General features: G+C 38.7%; 1 protein-coding gene and 1 long non-coding RNA gene across 5 annotated transcripts in view; one reads left to right on the top strand and one right to left on the bottom strand.

Annotated features, from left to right (window-relative positions):
• Positions 1 to 2,688: 2,688 nt before the first annotated feature.
• LOC137464645 (uncharacterized) lies at positions 2,689 to 4,455 on the bottom strand. Of its 2 annotated transcripts, none has more exons than XR_010994330.1 (2): positions 3,931 to 4,455; positions 2,689 to 3,166 (listed from the first exon to the last, which is right to left on the bottom strand). It is a non-coding gene; the product is annotated as an uncharacterized lncRNA (long non-coding RNA). The 2 variants fall into 2 exon arrangements; XR_010994331.1 differs by having other exon boundaries at positions 3,974 to 4,455.
• Positions 4,456 to 4,555: 100 nt separating this feature from the next.
• JAK2 (Janus kinase 2) overlaps positions 4,556 to 17,238 on the top strand; it is a 90,466-nt gene continuing 77,783 nt past the window's right edge. The window contains exons 1-2 of one of the 3 annotated variants that reach the window (XM_068176087.1): positions 4,556 to 4,681; positions 5,286 to 5,337. The gene's annotated coding sequence lies outside the window, so the exon portion shown is untranslated. Of the gene's footprint in view, positions 4,682 to 4,896; positions 5,112 to 5,285; positions 5,338 to 17,238 lie in introns of those variants that run through there. The other 2 variants (XM_068176088.1, XM_068176091.1) reach the window with 2 other exon arrangements.

The following is a 17,238-nucleotide window of genomic DNA, read 5'->3' as shown; positions in this document are numbered from 1 at the left end:
AAAACAGAACCTATGCAAGCAAAAATTGATTAGGAAACAAACATTAGGACTTTAGACAGCAGAGTCACTAACAAACACTACAAGCTGAGTCTTCAGTGCTTGAAGGTTCTCCTTCAGCCTCAGGCTGCAGTTTTATTAATTTTATTTCATTCTGTTAGCAGATTTTGAGTAGAAATTCAGACTTACTGACCCTTTTCCTCACTGTGTGGTTCTAGAATACCTAAATGTTTACTAAGCAAAAAAGTCATAGAGTGACAGTAAATTTGTGGTTCCCTATAATACCATTTATACCAAGCCATTTCCCATCAGTGGCCTGCATTTCAAAAATTTATTTTGAAGTTCTACAGTTAAACCAATTGCTTGCACTTACTTGCCTGCCTGCTTTTTCCAGCCACTAAATTGCTGGCTGCAAGCTAGGTTTTATCCTCTAATAAGAGAACGGCACATGTTCCTGAAAGGGAAATCCCATGCTGCTGCTCTGTTGTGACTCAACTAACTTGGCAAGAAATTAATTTACCCCATTTCCATATTAGATCCACACCAACCTGTGCTGAGCCACGTGGATGACAGTGTTCAAAGGATTGCAACATTTAACAGAGCCACAAGCAGTATGGAGATTAGTGCAAGTCTTACAACTCACATGGGCAATTAGCTTCACTAAACAGTAAATAAACAAATAATGTAATCTTTATTTGCAGAAAACTTATCAGAAAATCTTGAAATCCACAAAACTGTAACAATTCAATTTAAAAGGTGCAGATGAAAATCTCATGCACTACATGTGGTTGACTTGTGCATATGCTACCAATATTGGTTAAGAAATACAGCAATACTGCTATGCAATCCTTTTTAATCCAAGATTTAATGCCGCTGGACATCTGACACACCCATCCCTCATACAATCTGTCAGGTAGGGCACTTTTCCTGATCACTGTGGCTTCTCTGTCTTCTTGTATCGTTTGGAGGGAATCCCAGACAGTTGTTGGAAAATGAAAGCTTATCCAGCTCCTGGAAACTTCTGGGAAAGGAAACAGGGCAGTTTGGACACACATGATTCCATTCCTCTGGTTTATAGAAGTCAGTTCTGCATTAGTCACTGTAGTCTCTGAGTGCTTTTTACTTGCTCAGCAATTGAACTAATGCCTGTTCTTGTAGGGCTTTTTTACGTTTGTTTTGGTTTTCAAATTGTTTTCCTATGGGATTGTTGTGTGATACAGCATTTTGTACATGATTAAGAACACAGTGGGCTGTTGGAGAAGGAACTGACAAAGAAGTACCTCTTCCAGCAGGAGGAGCAATGAGGGTACAATTTAGTGTCTGGAGAAGTACCTTTTGCACTCTTAAGTATATGCTTCAAAAGCCGTCTTTGCAGAAATGCATTACAAAAGGTATTTTAGGTACTTTCTACTGTCTCTCAGAGGAACAGTATGAAATGGATGTCTGGAAGGGGACAATCTTGCACTTCCTGTTGGGGCCCTTAAAGCCAAGAGGTGGCTTCTTTTCCTAAGTTATTTTTTCTCAAAGGGGATGAATTAAAACTGTGTCCTTTTGCAAGCCAAGTCATATACAAACCTGTATTTACAGGTGTTTTTTCTTCCATTCTCCTCCAGGAAGGAGGTAATCACTCATACGACTTCAGGAAATAGGTTTCAGAGAATGACTATAAAAAATAAAAACATTTCCTTTAAGACTGTTTTTTGTGTCATATATTCAAAGGAAAAGCATGGCTTCTTAACCAAAATATGTTTTTGTCCAAGGCAGGGCCTACTACACAAAGAAAAGGAGAAAAAACATTATGACATAAGTACTCACTAAACAGTATCAATTTTACATCCTACTACAAAAGTAGAAAGAAAAGTGAAATACATGCACAGATTTGACTAAGTAACTCCTTAGTATTGTAATTTGCAAAGGTTTTGCAAATAATTCCCTCCTTCTGAACAGACAATATGCTTTGATTTTAATTTCAGCTGAAAATGATAAATCAAAGGACAACTATGAGAATTTTTGAAGGGACTACTACAGAACTATTTCTGTAATTTTCAACTTTTTGAACACAAAAATGAAACAAAGTCTATATCCTGGCCAGCACACCAATCACAGAATTTAGAACACAGAAGTAATCAAGTAAGTAAAACTAAGTCTCTTACACAGATGGCAAGTTTGTAACTTGCTTTGAAAAGCAAAATTAATTTGAAGCTGCTACATCACCTGAAGAAATAATGTTTTTTGTATAATTAGTGGAATTTTTGTCCATTATTTGGGAATATGTTTACTAAGTTTATTGTTTAGCATCCATGTTTTTTGATTCTGTGGTTATGCCTGTGTTACTACACCCTACAGATGAGGGCATTCAGAGAGTGTGAAGATGGAAAATGAGATGTGTGAACAGTACAGAGGTAAACTGTACTTCAACTCCCTGCCACAGGTTGACACTGGTGTCCAAGCATATTAACATGCAAATGTATGGACACTGGATGATCATCTAGCAAAGAAAAAGGGAAGGGGGGTGTATAAATGGCAGTTAGATGCAAACCTGAGACGTTCACACTTTTTGAGTGCAGATGCCTTTTGAAGGATTTGTTGAAAATTGATATAGTAGCAAGAACGCTGATGAAAGTAATGAACAATGCTGAAAAAAACAGTGAAAAAGGATATTTCATAGGACAATTCTGTTTCTTGCTACATTATTAAAACATGTTTAATTATAATAGAAGACAAACAAGAATGCCAAGTATCATTAGATAAGCTGTAAAGTTTGGACTCCTAACACAGATTGGACTTTCAAAATCTAAGCAAGTGATGATGTGCTTTATCACTCCAGAGGCTGAGAAATTTTGCAGGTACAATTACACCTGATCCTGACAAACCATTGAAACTTAACAATATAAGGATTTGTCATTTATTTCAGTCAAATTCTTTGCATTTGCAGGGGTCTGTCCACAGAAATCTTGATGAACAGAGTCTTATGTCATGCACTGAGCACAACTAATATTGTACACTACTCTCCTTATCTTTTGAGTGGTCTGGATATCAGTGGCATATTAGGTAATTATGTTTCAGAGGCATCAGAATATTTTTATTTTGGAGTTTCTTTCTTTTCTCTGCTTGGAAGAAGTTTCCAGTGTCACTGCAGCATGTTTGTGTGAGTTTTCCACACTGCAAACTGAGAAGAGACATTAAACATGAAAAGTAAATTATTAGAGAATGTAATACTACAGAAACTCTTTGAGATGAAGGACTAGATATTATAGAAGAAAACATGCTGTAATTGACTTTACTTCAAAATCACCAGGTATTCTTTACACTGCACATTCAATAAAAACAAAGCAATGTACCCACTGATATAATTTCTAGTTCTGAAACGGCCTAGATTTTGTGAGATGATCTTAAAGGACATGAGACCTGTGAGATGATGTTATAGCAGATGGACATACTCTTTTCTTCTGTACTGAGCAAAAAATCATGCATCACGTCATAGAAATGACAGTGACATGACAAAGTAAGATTGTCCTTAAAGAATTACATTTTGACAGTGCCAAATTTCTAGCTGACACGTAACAGCCTGCCTTGAAAGCAAGAATGTAATGACCATGAGTCTATCAGCAGTCTGAGACTCATAATCCATCAAACTTTTACGTGGTTTTTTAGTTCTGCCCTGTCCCATCTTGTGTTTTTCTTTGTCTAACAGACAACCCAATTCTTGAGCCTTCAGGAAAGCATATTTACTTGGCACGGACGAGAAAACAAGGAACAAACTGATCACACAGGAAGTGACAGAAAATTGTGCATTTCAGAAGTCAGAACTGTGCAATATATCTCAAGAAGTGGGATTTAGAACTAGCGCGCGCACACACACACACACACATACACACAATTTGCTTAAAAAACAACCGTACATTTTTTCTTTGGCCCAGCTAACACACTCACTACTGTGCAGCCAGACCGCAGCGAAGATGCACTGCTTGTTTACCATGGCTGAACAAGGCCAGATCTGTCCCTCACGCTCGCTGGTCCCAAGCCCTTCGCCTCACCGCGGTCCAGCTTTCAGCTCGGCGGGCTCCTACAGAGAGACTTGTGGGAGACAAGAAGCCCTTGCTGCCCACACCGACTGTCGAGCAGCAGTGGGGGCAAAGAGCAGCACTTGCCTGCTCGGCAGCTGTTCTGCTTCTCGCACTGAGAAAACCCTGGTGCCCTCTCTAGCGCCGACGGAACCTGACAGAGCTCCAGATGAGTTTCGATCTCAAGCACATACGTGACTCTTGGGAATGGTACTGTGTAGGGCCAAGGGCTGGACGCGATAATCCATGTGTATTCCTTGCCCTTTCTAACTCAGAGAATGCTGTGATTCTGTGACGAGGGGGCCGCCGCCTCCACGGGAGAGCTGCGGGACGCCTGTCCTGCGGCCGCACGGCGTCCCAGCGGGCCGAAGGGCGCCCCACCCAGCAGGCGAGCCCCGCGCCGAGCGGCCGCGCCTTGCCGGGGCAGCGCGGCGGAACCCACCCCGCCCGCAGCCGCGCGATGACGTGAGCGGCGGGAGCACCGCCCAGCCGGAGGCAGCGGCAAGAGCGTGGGTCGGCGCGGAGCTGCCGCCGCGTCCCCCGGCCGGCGCCGCCGTGCATGGGGAGGGAGCGGGCGGGACGCTGCCTGCGCGCCGCGCTGCACAGCCGCCGCCGCCGCGGTGAGTGGGGCTGGCAGCGACCGCCCGCTGGCGGGGCCCAGGGGGTGGCCGGGGTGGCGGCTGCACCGCCGCGTCCCGTCCCGCGGGCGGGGGCTCACCCCCGGCGGGTGGGGGTGGGCGGGCGCTCGGGGGGCGGGCGACCCTGCCCGCCGGGCGACCCTGCCCGCCGGGCGACCCTGCCCGCCGGGCGCTGTGAGCGGGGCGCCGCGCTCGCTTCCTCCCGCTCCGTCAACAGGGCTCCCGGGGGGCGGGCCGGGGCCGACCTGGGCGGCGGGGAAGCTGGAAGTGTGGCTGCCGCGCCACTTCGGTGGAGGTCCTGTATGTTGCGGGAGAACTTCCTCGCGAATACTTATTTGTGCCGTTAAAAAAAAAATCTCTTCGCAGAAGGAGGGCAAACAGTCACGAAAAACCACATTTGTGGTTTTTCTCTGTAAGTCTCTGTTGAATTTTCTTCTGCGTGGGGAAGTGTTCCGTTAGGTGTGGGTTGTGAATTAATGGATTTGATTATTTTTCAGGATATAATTTTTCTTTTAAGAAAAGAATTTCAGATAAAACTTCCTCAGATTTTTTTTCTTTTTTCTTTTTGCGACTGATGTCCAATTAGAACCTGTTTGTGCCATTGTCTCCAAATTTCTCCCTTCTGCAGTCAGTGACAGGTGAGAAAAGAACATCTTCCTTATTCATAAATTGTTTTATACTGAGAATTGTTGACTGTATTCCTTTTGATTGCTGGACAGAAGGAAACTTAACTGGGAAGATTGTAACGGCTATTAGTTTTTAGTGTAATTTTGCACTTGAGATTATTTGCTTCATGATCAGTGCTTCTGACATCTTAGCTCTGTAAAGTTTACCAGTTTATTATCTACTTCATTTGCTCTATTGCTAGTTAAATGCAATGTGTATGTAACTGGGTGAGAGAGAAGTATTACTTAAGTTTCTTTTTTATGGAAAATCAGTATTGACAGAAGACTATAGAAAGATTCTGTGCACACTTAAAGGTGTTTTGGATTAGGTATATGGATTAACTTTCTTTTCCTTCCCTTCATCTCAGTCTTTTTCATAACTGATATGGTGCTAATACTGTAGTGATGTTCTCTCGGCATGCCCATTTTAATTCCCTTTTTAGGGTTTGTGGCAGTAATTTGAGGATTCCGTAGGAATACAATAGCCACTACTGTGTTCTGCTTGGTGGGAATGCGTCCAGAGTGACTTACGTGGTGTAAATCTAGACTCTTGAGTTAAACAATTTCAGTATTACGGTATGAAATAGCAGGGATTTTAAGCTGTGGTGGACTTTCCAGAGAAGCCTAAATTCGACCTATTTACAGATTTTAATTTTTTGTAAGCACCAACGACAGCAACATGAGGAAGGAGTATTTGCTGCTGGGAGGGGAAGTTGTAATGAGCAAGAAGTTCATGGAATGCTGAAAATAGTCCAACATCATTGTTGATTGAATCACACTGACTGGAGCTGCAGAATGGAAAATGAAAGGAGGTTGCTACTGCTTTTTACTTGTAGCTGTTCAAAGTGATGATTATGTTATGTTAATAAAAAGTTGAAATCTCTGTAGAGTAACCATTTCCATACTATGTGGAGGTAATGTGCATGACCACAAAATAGTATTAAAGTGAATGTTACTGCCATGTTGTACTAGCAGTGGCATCCTCTTTCTGAAGTTAGGGGAAAAGCAATTGCTGAATGAGGTTGTTGCTTTGCCGTTGGTCTCTTTTATTTCAGCTTTGGGGCATTTTTACATTATGACCTTATGTAAACAAAAAGCAAAATGATGGTGTTTTCAGTTACAAGAAATAATCTGAGATCTCATCTGAAAGAGCCTTAAAAGGGAAATAAACAAAATTCAGAAATTTAGTAGTATTAAACAGAGACAGTAATTAAATGGTGTTCATTATGAATAGAAGAGTATCAAAAGTTACAAAACTTGCAATTAAAGAGCAGTTAACAGAATTGACCATGCAATAATAAAACAAGTATTTGTTCTGAAAAATAGTGTTCTTAAAAAAAAAAAACAAAAAAACTGGAAGAAGACAAATCTAGTGGTTTTTCTTAGAAAAGTAACTGGAACTTTTAAGTCGGAGGTTGAACTAGATGACCTCCTGCAGTGCCTTTCAACCCAAATTATGCTATCCTAGTGCTCCTTACAAGCTCGCATTTTTGTTGTAACACACCTGCTACTTTCTACCTAGGCTTGCATGCAAATGTTATCACTGTCATTAGGCAAGTACACAGTTATATTTTTTTAATTTGACTTAATAGAGCTGCTGTTTCAAAGCCTCTGACCCTAGCTGTGTACTGATTTTGGTGGGTTCTTTATGTATTCATATGTCCCATGGGATTCTCAGCATGAGGCCAGCAAGATGACTAATATGAGTAATACTAGCATGAGCTCATGCTTACGTTTGTATTTCTTTAACTTGTTTCATTTACAATTTCTTTATCAAAATGAGGAGCTTTCTTCAATTTCTGAATATGAGATTTAAAATTATTCTGTAAGATATATCTGTCTTCATGCAGATGTGAAAAACCGTACAAAAATGTGAATATACTATGAATATACAAAGAAGCTTCTTTGTAGTAGTTCTGCTGAAGGAACAGTAGTCCAGTTTTATTTGCTGCACACAAATAGATGCTTTCTGCTTACTGTGTTCATCTAGAGAATAGATTGTATGTCTCACTTAAATTGGTTGTGTATGTCAGTACAGTGACAGCTACAAGGTACAAGTGTAAGGTAGGTTGTCACTGTCACTTGCAACCTGTAAGATGCTCAGAGGAAAAGGGTGATGCCTTACTCAAGTATCAATCTCTGTGGGTTATGCAGTACTGGATGCAGAGAGGTCTGGTTCACGTGGACAATGATAACCCTCATGTGTTACGTAGAATGACTTGCCTACAAGGCAATTGTCCATCTAATTTTGGTTATGTAGTTACTGTTTCACAGAGTCAAAGCTGAATCTTTAAATTTAATTTGTAGAAAAAAAACCTGTCCAATCTGTTGCAGGCACCTATTGATTTAAAATCAATAGAAACGTTGTCCTTTTCTGAGGTGAGTTGTCTCTGCATCTGTCTTTGACAATGACTTCCACAATAGCATTACGTGGTTCCTTTTCTTGTTAGTAGATTGCTTTTTAATCATGGTCGCACATTTCTTTTTATTAGGAAGGGAGACGTTAGCTCTTGGTGCTTAGATTTTTCTGTCATCTTGGTTTTCTTCTGGTTTTGTGTGGTGTTTTTTTTTTGTAGGGGTGGGGGAAGGGGGCTATATGTGTGTATTTTCTTTTTTCTTAGAGTCTTTAGTATTTGTTCATAGCTCATACAAATCTATGAACTAATTCTGTTTTTCTGTGTTTTTTGCGATGTCACAAAAGACAATATTCCAGGTGAATTGAGAATGTTTTCAATACCTTTCCTCTTTCTATCAGAACACTTTTTCTTGTCTCGTATATGCCTGTATTAAGCAGAGATTCTGCTGAGCTGCATATTCTGTGAGTCATTGTTTTGTTTATCTGCTTACATTTGGCTTAAAATGTAATGTCATGTAGGAATAACTGCAAGTTAATCTTTCAGAGGTTTATTATTTTATGTTTGTTGACATCAGATGTTATTTGTCTTCTGTTTTTTTTTTTGCTTGGCTAGCTCTCAGTTTTCATTCTGCTCAAGTCTCAGGTTATCAAGTAACCTGGTTATGACCTGTTGGGGAAGATGAAATTGGAAAACCTTATCAATATGATTGCCTGGCAAAAGATTTGGAAAATACAGACATTGAGATGAGAACTAGATTTGAAATAGCAAACCTTGACTACTGAATAACTAGAAAACAATAGTATAGCCAGGTTGAAAGCAATCCCCCCTTCTGATTAAACAATGCCCTTTACCTGCAGATAGGTCCAAAGGTCAAATGGAACGCTCTGTCTCACCCCCAATGTATGGTTCATCCCACACCTGTAACCCTCCCCTGAAGTATCAGGTATCTGTGACCCCATTGGCCCAAGTCCTGTTCCAGCCCACCTTGAAGCCCCCTGATAAGGTGTGCCCGAGGGACCGGATGCTCTCTCTTGGATCTTCCCCTGGGACCCTCACCTGGAACCCTTGCTCCCTCTCTCTCCTTACCCCTATCTCCCTGGGCCTGCCACGAGTTGCGCCTGGCAACTCCAAGCAGGGCCTTTTCCCCTTTTTAATAAACCACATCTTCTAAGACCTGACTTCAGAGATCTCTCATCCATCCAAACCATCCTGGAGATCCTCACTCGTTACAATGACCAAAGTTGTTTTTAGGCTAAGACTTTGAAAGTGCTTATATGCTTCCATAAATATGTATGGTGTGGTATTTCTTGCTCTGCATGCAGCCCCACGTGGGATCTTTTATGATGTTTACCCCAGTTCTTAATCTATGCGTTGTTCGTGGTGTAAGGTTTTTTATCGACAGTTCAGTGGAGCTGATTTAGCTGGGATTACCTCTGTCGTTCAGTTTATGTGCTTGAGCAGCTGCAGTAGATTTCAGGACTTACGAAAGTCATTTACAGATGTTTTAAGTAAATGGATTTATTATACATGTTCAAAGTATTGTGATTAAAGTTATTAGCATGTATAATTAAAACTTTTTAAATGCTTCTTATGTGACTTCATTGGTGTCAAGGATTTATTTTTTGTAGTATTTAGTGAGAGCAACTGTCAAATCAGTTTAAATCAGTTTTTTAGACCTTTTTTTGCGACATCTATATCATCCTGTTCACCAGAAACAATGCAAGAATTTTGAGGTATTTTTGGTGGGCAGATAATATCTTAGAGGTCATTTTAGTGTACAGGTCTAATATGCTTTAAATGAGTAATTTCCATCTCTGATATCCGTTAGTCTTGTTTGACTGCAAGGATTTCATAGTTGTGACAAAAATGTTCATCCCTATTCAGTATGTCATAATACTGGCTACAGCTTAGGTTTCTGGTACTGCCAGATATTTCTTAAGTAAGAAACCTTTGCCTTCTAAATATCCAGTGTTGAGACATAAACATACAGTTTATTTGGTACCTGTACTTACCAAACAGTTTTTAGAGGCCTCAGTTATTCAAGTGCATTTAGATTGGGAGGCCTTTTAATTTCAACATGAAATTATGGGATTACTTCCATGAATTCAGATATGGAGGTATGGTTGCAGGTGGTGTTTGAGTTATGTATTAGGTAAAATTTGACTGAGAGCAAGACCATTTGAGAACAAAGACAATTGGAAAATAAACATTAATTCCTAATGAAAGAGTGGTTTAGAAACCACAGAGATGGAATTATAAACCATGAAGTCACAAAGATCTAATAATAAGGTGGAGTTGTAGTTTTACGATGTGTATTAACTGTTCTCTTAACCTGTCTTTGGTCTCAAGACTTTTCTTAACCTCTCACAAACACTGGAATTGCTTCCTCGGTTTTGTAAACACCACAGTTTTTTGTAGGGCTGTGCTATAAACTGTATTATAAGTGACCTAAGTTAAAATTCTTTTTTTTGTCTCATTTGGAACAAGTGGCATGAAGGAAAGGGAACGGACAGGATAACTTCTTAAGCTGGCTTGCAGTGTCAGAGAAAATGTTGTGTAATCGCATCCTGGATAACCCCAAAGATGGACTGAGCTACAAAAGAAATGTTGGGTTCCCTGTGGAACTGGAGGGCACTGGATTGCACAAGAACCAGATCCTCAGCTGTGGGCAGCTTGTGTCAATCCAACAGCTGGCTCCCAAAATACAGACTTTGGAACTACTCGTAACAACTGTGTAAATAGGTGCACGGTTATCTTTTAATTGCCGCATACCTGGGTCTTCATAAACCTTTGTAACTATGCTCTCTGTCAGGGAGCTTGTGAAAATGTACTTCTGGCTGCTTTTCTCCTAACCTGGTTTCTTCAGTTAAAGGTGATTTCAAGGTAGTTGGCTAACATTAGGGCATTCTATTCCTATGTATCTTCTCTTCCCTAAAATTGGAGACTAGCCCACTAAAACCATGTTTTGGACATTGCAAGGAGGATGGACATGTACTGAATTTCAGTGAGTATTTCATAAGCATGCTTGCTGAAGCTGGGCATAAGCATATTAGACTTAAGTTTGTGATAGCAGGAGTGCAAAACTTAGTAAAACGTACAGGTGCTGTGCAGAATGGATGTGAAAATGAACTGGAGTCTTCACTTTTCATTGTTATGCATTGGCAGACCTAAAAGCAATGTGACGAAATAGGTGTACATCAACGCGGAGAATAAATAAACCAGGGGATTTATTTGGCTGAGGTTTAATGAGATTTCACCAGTATCACTCAGAAACAAATTAATTTGAAGCTATGTTTGCAATATAGTTGCATGTGTGATTGTAACACACATAGGTGTACCTGAACTCATTCATGTTTCAGCAGCTGGAAGCCACGGCAGCTTAAAGCATACAGGACATTGAAAGTTTCACATGGCCTTTGCTACCCAAGCTGGTGCACATGTATTAGCAGTGTTTAGAAGGATATCTTTAGACTGTATCACCCTTAAGCCATACCATAATTTTCTTGGTGTTTGGTATTTTTCCCAGGTTTCTTTTCAAAGAGCTCTGCCACTTGCTGAGATTGCTGTCTTATTGTCCTGGTTTCAGCCAATAGTTTTCTGCAGTAGCTGAGAAGGGGTGGAGCCTGGACCCATGTGGCAGTGTCTAGGTTGTTACTCTACACCATGCATTTCATCCTGTTGGAAGTAGGATGATCTCATTTCTGGAAAGAAGGGTGTGGCATCAGGTCAAGAAGAAGTGTGGTGGGAAGAGGGAACCTGGGGCCTTTGGGTAGCGTTTTTCATGTAAATCACCCTCTTTTGTACACTTCTGTTGTTAATACTGTTGCTGTTACTGTCCATTTTCTTATCTCATTGCTGTTTCAAGTAAATTGTTCCTACATCAACCTGTAATCTCTGCCTTTTGTTTTTTTTCACTGGAGTGGGGACATGGAGGGAGCAGCCAGGATTTCTTTTTAGTGGCATTACCAAATTTGGAATACCATTCCTAAATCATGACACTTAACAATAATTCTGCCAGTGAACCCACAAACTTGAATTTTAAATTCACTTTGGAATGCAAAAATGTTTTTACTTTGTTTTTTTTTTTTAATTACAGTATTTGTCAATTTTTATGGTGATTCAATGAGTTTTAACACATAATTTTTTCGAACTCTTGAACCTGATATGAAAATTTTTGGGTAGGTTGATAATCCATGATGTCTCTTCTTGTAATTTGTAATGCTGTGATGTGGTTGTGCAGTTGTTATGACAATGCATGGTGGTGAAATAATATTTTTAGTCAGACTTTTTAGAAGGATATTTGAAGTTTGTCATGACTTGATATTACAGCACATTAACCGCATGCCATAATATGCTAGAAGGTCTGGTTTCTTATCCTTGCAGTAGTCTTGTGGACTGCTCAACCAAATTCTTTGAAAGGCCTTTGAGCAGCTTTATATTTAGATTTTTTGAAACCATTTCTGCAAATACTGAAAAAGCATTTGTTTTGAACAGCATGTAGGGTACTTGGTGCTTTGTGCACGTGTATCAAACTACTTTGCTCCCTCTCCAGCATCTGTAGTATGTCTTGGGTAAAAAACTCAGTATTATTTTAAGTTGATGCAATGTAGCTTAAGTGTTTGTAGGAGAGAATGCCTAAAGGGAAGTCACCTTGAGTGCTCTTTACCATGCAGTTAATGGGTAAAATATCTGTGTAGCCAGGAAAAGTGATGGTCCCCTTTCATGCTGAGGGGACACACAGAATGAAAACAAGAGCATATCATCCCTGATTTTCAGTGGAAAGGCAGCCAATAGATATTAAATTCCTTAAATTATTGTTTGTTTTAAAGAAAGCCGTTTGGAGGTTATAGTTACAATTCTGCTAAAGCCTAAATTTAGTCAAATAATGTAACTTCTAGTTAAAGACATATGTTGTATGTACAGAACCACAAAATATTTTAGTGAAGCAGGACCTCAGCTGGTTTCAAAATTCTGCATAAAGCAGGGTCAGTAAGGAGGTCATAACAGGTATGAAAGCTGTATCCAGGCAGGTGATAAAAATCTCCAAGGATGGAGATAACACACTGACCACTGGGCCATCGTCTGGATGTCAGACATTCTCTTTATATCCTCTCTGAACATTTTGTGTTTCAACTTGCTCCTGTTGTCTCTTGTCCTGTGGATGGAGAGCAAGGGCTTGGTTCCATCTTCTGAATAACTTCCATTTGATACTGGGGACTGCTGTTAGACTCCCCCAGTCTCATCCAGGTGGAATAGACCCTGCTTCCTAGTCTGTCCTCATAGAGTCTGTGTGACAGCCTCCAACTGTTGGGGCCTCTGCTGTGAACTTGTTCCTGTTTGTTTTTGGTTTCTAACGGTTTTTAAAGTTCATGTTCCTTATTATGTTTCTTATTATAATGTTTACCAGTGTTTTTTTTTTCTATGTTAGGGCAGTGGAATAGGACCTAGATTCAGAATTTTTAATTCAGCTAAGATCTGAATATTGGCAGATTTCTAAATACAGGCCAGGACAGTAGGTGGCCAGAGACATTCCAGCAACCAGACTGGGAATATATTCTTCCTCCAGTTTATGTAAAAATAACCATGTGATGATGAACAGTGATTGGTTTAAATCCTTGAAGGATACTGTGACCAGAAACAGGTTGCTCAGCTCCTGCAATTGACTGAGCTTTTATTCTTTATTGAACTGCATAGTTTGAAAAATACAGTATGTTTTGATAAATTTATTTGGTTATATAACTTTTCTTTATAAGTATTATATTTAATAATGTCAACTGTGGTTTTTTTGACAGTTTCCTATGTTTTTGTTACATTTCAATTTTAGAAATGCAGTGTGCCAACAGTAAGTTAAAAATACTGTATTTGAAAACTATAGCCAATGTGCTTTTTGACATAATTTAATTAATGAAAATTCAAAGTCTAGATTGAACTCACTAAGTTCCATCTCTTCTTACATAAAAATGCACCATAATGTGTCTTGTTTAAAAATGCACCATAATGTGTCTTGTTTAATTAAAAACATTAGTGCTGAGAACTGTTTGGCTCCTTGAGTGATTAAACATGTGGAATAACAGTTTAAAAAGTAAATGTGCTACATGAATGTTTTATATTAAATGTTCTCTTTAATTTCAGTCATAACTTAAAGGCAATATTTTTAATTTGAATAAATAAATTTGTCTGGCCATTAGATTGCTGAGTACTTAATTATGCATTACATGAATATAACACGTGTATTTATATTGGAAGTTTGTGGGTTTTTGGTGGTTTTGTTTTGGGTTTTTTTGGGTTTTTTCTGTTGCTTGGTTTTTTTGTTTGTTGTTTTTTGGGGTTTTGTTTGTTTGTTTTTTTTAATTTTCTCTTTGAGTCTCTAAGATTCGTGGACTGTTGAGCCAGCTGGAACTTTTGGAGTGTTACAGTCTTTTGTTTTTGTCAGGTCATTAAACTTCAACCTGTTGAGACCAATGTGTTCTGTTTTGCTGGAATGAATGTCTTTAGAACTGGTTACAAGGGTGTGCCAGTGCAATTTGGTTTTTTCATCAAGCTGGATTCCTGAGTGCAAGTGTACAAGTAATGTTTTAATATTTGCCTTCCTTAACAATTTCTCTGTGATCTTATTGCCTACTAATAAAGTTAATTGTGTAATGCAGGTTTCTTCCGTCAAGAAACATAAATATATTGTGGATCAGTGTGCCATTTTTTTGCATAATTTAATTACCTCTAAATTTGTTTAGTAAGAACTTGTACTGGCGATATTTTTTGTGCCTAAAATTCTTCCATTTCTTACTAAGGTTTGCTCTTGTACTTGAGGAGCTAAGTATATACGTAATGTTAGAGTACTTGCCTTATTTCCACTTCTTTTTGGTTTCTGTTGGCTTTTTAAAGTTCATGTTCCTGACTCTCTTCTTATTATAATGACCTTAATTATTAGGCTGCTTTCTTGACTATGAAATATTAAGGGGGAAGAAGAAATTTTAAGAAATCCCATTGTTAAGCAAAATAACATATTAATTACTTCCCCTATTAGGCAAAGGTATATGTTCAGAGGCAGTAAACATGCAGGAATTGTCACTGTGGTATTATTGGTTGAAACAATATTTTGCTTACTTCTGGTTAAGAAGAAAATCTAATTTGTCATCTAGCAGTTCTTTATAATACATATCAGTGATTCTAGAATACTTATCTTTACTTACCTTTACTTATCTTTCTTATCTAGACATAATTTCCAGTTACTCACTGAACCTTTAGAGGAAGAAACTAAGCAAACAAAACTGCTGCACGTCCTCTTGCTGTCAGGGAATTAAGGTGGTAAATCATTGTCACTGATGACATTTACAGGAGAAAAAAGATAAACTAAGGGAAGAAAGTATTAAAGCCTTCCTGGCAAAAACATACAACATGCAGCAACAAGGTTAAACAGGCGTGTAGACTCATTTGCTAAGCTCATTTACTAAGCAAGTGGTAGGAAAAAAGTTTGTTTAAATTATTAATTTGAACTTTCTAATATGAATGATACTGCACCACACACAAGATAACTGTTTTGAACTTAAAAATAAAAGAAGATGGTCTTAGTCAAAGACACTGGGATATAATTTTTTTTATTATATATATATATATATATATATATATATATATATATATATATATATAAATATAGTATATATAAGTTCATAAGCATAATATATCCTTACTGTTTCTAAATGGTCATATTTCTAGTGTTGTAAGAAAAGGAATTTTTCTCTTTTATCACAACAGCAAAAATACTTCTGCATTCCTTTCTCAGAATAGTGGAGCATGAGGTGAATTTACAGGCAGAAGCAGGATTTCACTAGGATTCTGGAATAGTATGGGTTTAAAGTAAGGAGAGAGCAAGAATGTAAACAACTTTGTCTTATCATCCTTCCAGATGCCTCTCTGTTCATTACCTTCTTACTATCTCTTTACTCTTTTTTTCAGAACTTTTCTCTTATGTTCAGCCGCATCTCTCCTGTTGAAGCTTTGTTGCTTTCTTACATTTCTTCCTCTGGTCCCATTAATAAAACAGCCATTAGCTGTTGTGCTCTGAATCAAGAAGGTTTTAAGATTGCTTTCTGATCTTGACAGTAGTCAATGTCTGACCTACTTGGAATCAGACTTCATGGCCCAAATCTAGCCAAGTATTTTGTCTTTCAGTTTACATTGCTGAAACAGCCTTTTGTCTTTCTGGATCTGTTGTCCTCAGATTTACTCTAGCAGACTCCTCAGCCAAGTTTTGAATACCTCTGGAAAGAAAATGGGAAGAAAATAACATAACCAAAAAGCACTTTACAGCACATTAAATATGATTAGATTTGCAAGCTGGGCTAAGCTATATTAAGATTATCTTTTTTGGGGTTGGAAAACTGATTTTCAATTGGAGGAGAACTGTTGCTGAAGAAATTAGTTTTGATTTGTTAGTGGAAAAACAAATTGCTTGTGAAAAACAGATTGTGAAAAGACTCAGTTCTTTTAGCCTCAGTGGGTAAGGGTGTGATATTTTGATTAGAATTTTTTTTTTTTATGTGTGAGGAAGAAGAAGTATCAGTATTTTGTCTGGAAGGAAAACTGAAACTGGCAGGTTGCTTGGTAGTAGATGAGAACTGATGTTTAATCTGAATACCAGGGTAATGATAGGAAGTCAAAATGTATTACAAATGAGGGAAAGAAAATACAGATGACAGGTAATTAAGAAAGTGCAAGAAACCCTGAAACTGGTTCCATTGGTTAGACCATGATGCTAGTATTGCTGAGCTTGTGGGTTCAATCCCCATACTGGCCATTCACTTAAGACTTGGGCTCAGTGATCCCTTGTGGGTCCTTTGCAACTCAGAGTGTTTAGTGATTCTTAAAGTTACAAGTGTCCTTGCTTCTTTGTGAAGTGTCACAAAAGTGAATGTTCTGCGAAGGTGTGGGTAGATGAGTGGTTCTGTATGGAAATAGAGATGGGTGCAAGTCCTTGTATGTCTTGTTAACTTTAACTGTTACTATACATGTTTAACTATTCCCGCAGTAGTAACTGTTGGAAAGTACTGCGTAATGTCAATTTCAGTGAGGCTGCTGTGTTGACACTGGAGAGGTCCTTTGTGATAAGACTTTGGGAACATTCTTTTATAACCTCACTACAGACAAGTGATCTAGGAAAAGATTGATGATCTGGTAGTGTTTGAAGCAGGCATTCATGCTATTTGCAAGTGTTTTGCTCAGTTATGATTCACCATGGTTGAGGGTCAGACACTCTGGCTGTATGTGAGCATTAAAGATTTCATAATTTAAACTAAAATTTTCTCTGACCTAGTGTTCATTTCTGCAGAAAATGCTGTATCTTACATGTATGTGCACACATTCCTTTCTATTTTTCACCAATACCTTTATAGTTTCTTGGTAGGGGAATAAGCAGAAGTATGTATTTCAGTCTAAAATTCTCAGTATCTAGAACTATAAGATCATCCTTTCATTTTTTAGGCTATGTGATGGACTAAAGTAGCAGCTTAATAAACCTTTT

This window comes from Anomalospiza imberbis, chromosome Z (genome assembly GCF_031753505.1).
Source record: "Anomalospiza imberbis isolate Cuckoo-Finch-1a 21T00152 chromosome Z, ASM3175350v1, whole genome shotgun sequence".
Lineage (NCBI taxonomy): Eukaryota > Metazoa > Chordata > Aves > Passeriformes > Viduidae > Anomalospiza > Anomalospiza imberbis.
This window is presented reverse-complemented; position numbering and strand designations above follow the sequence as displayed.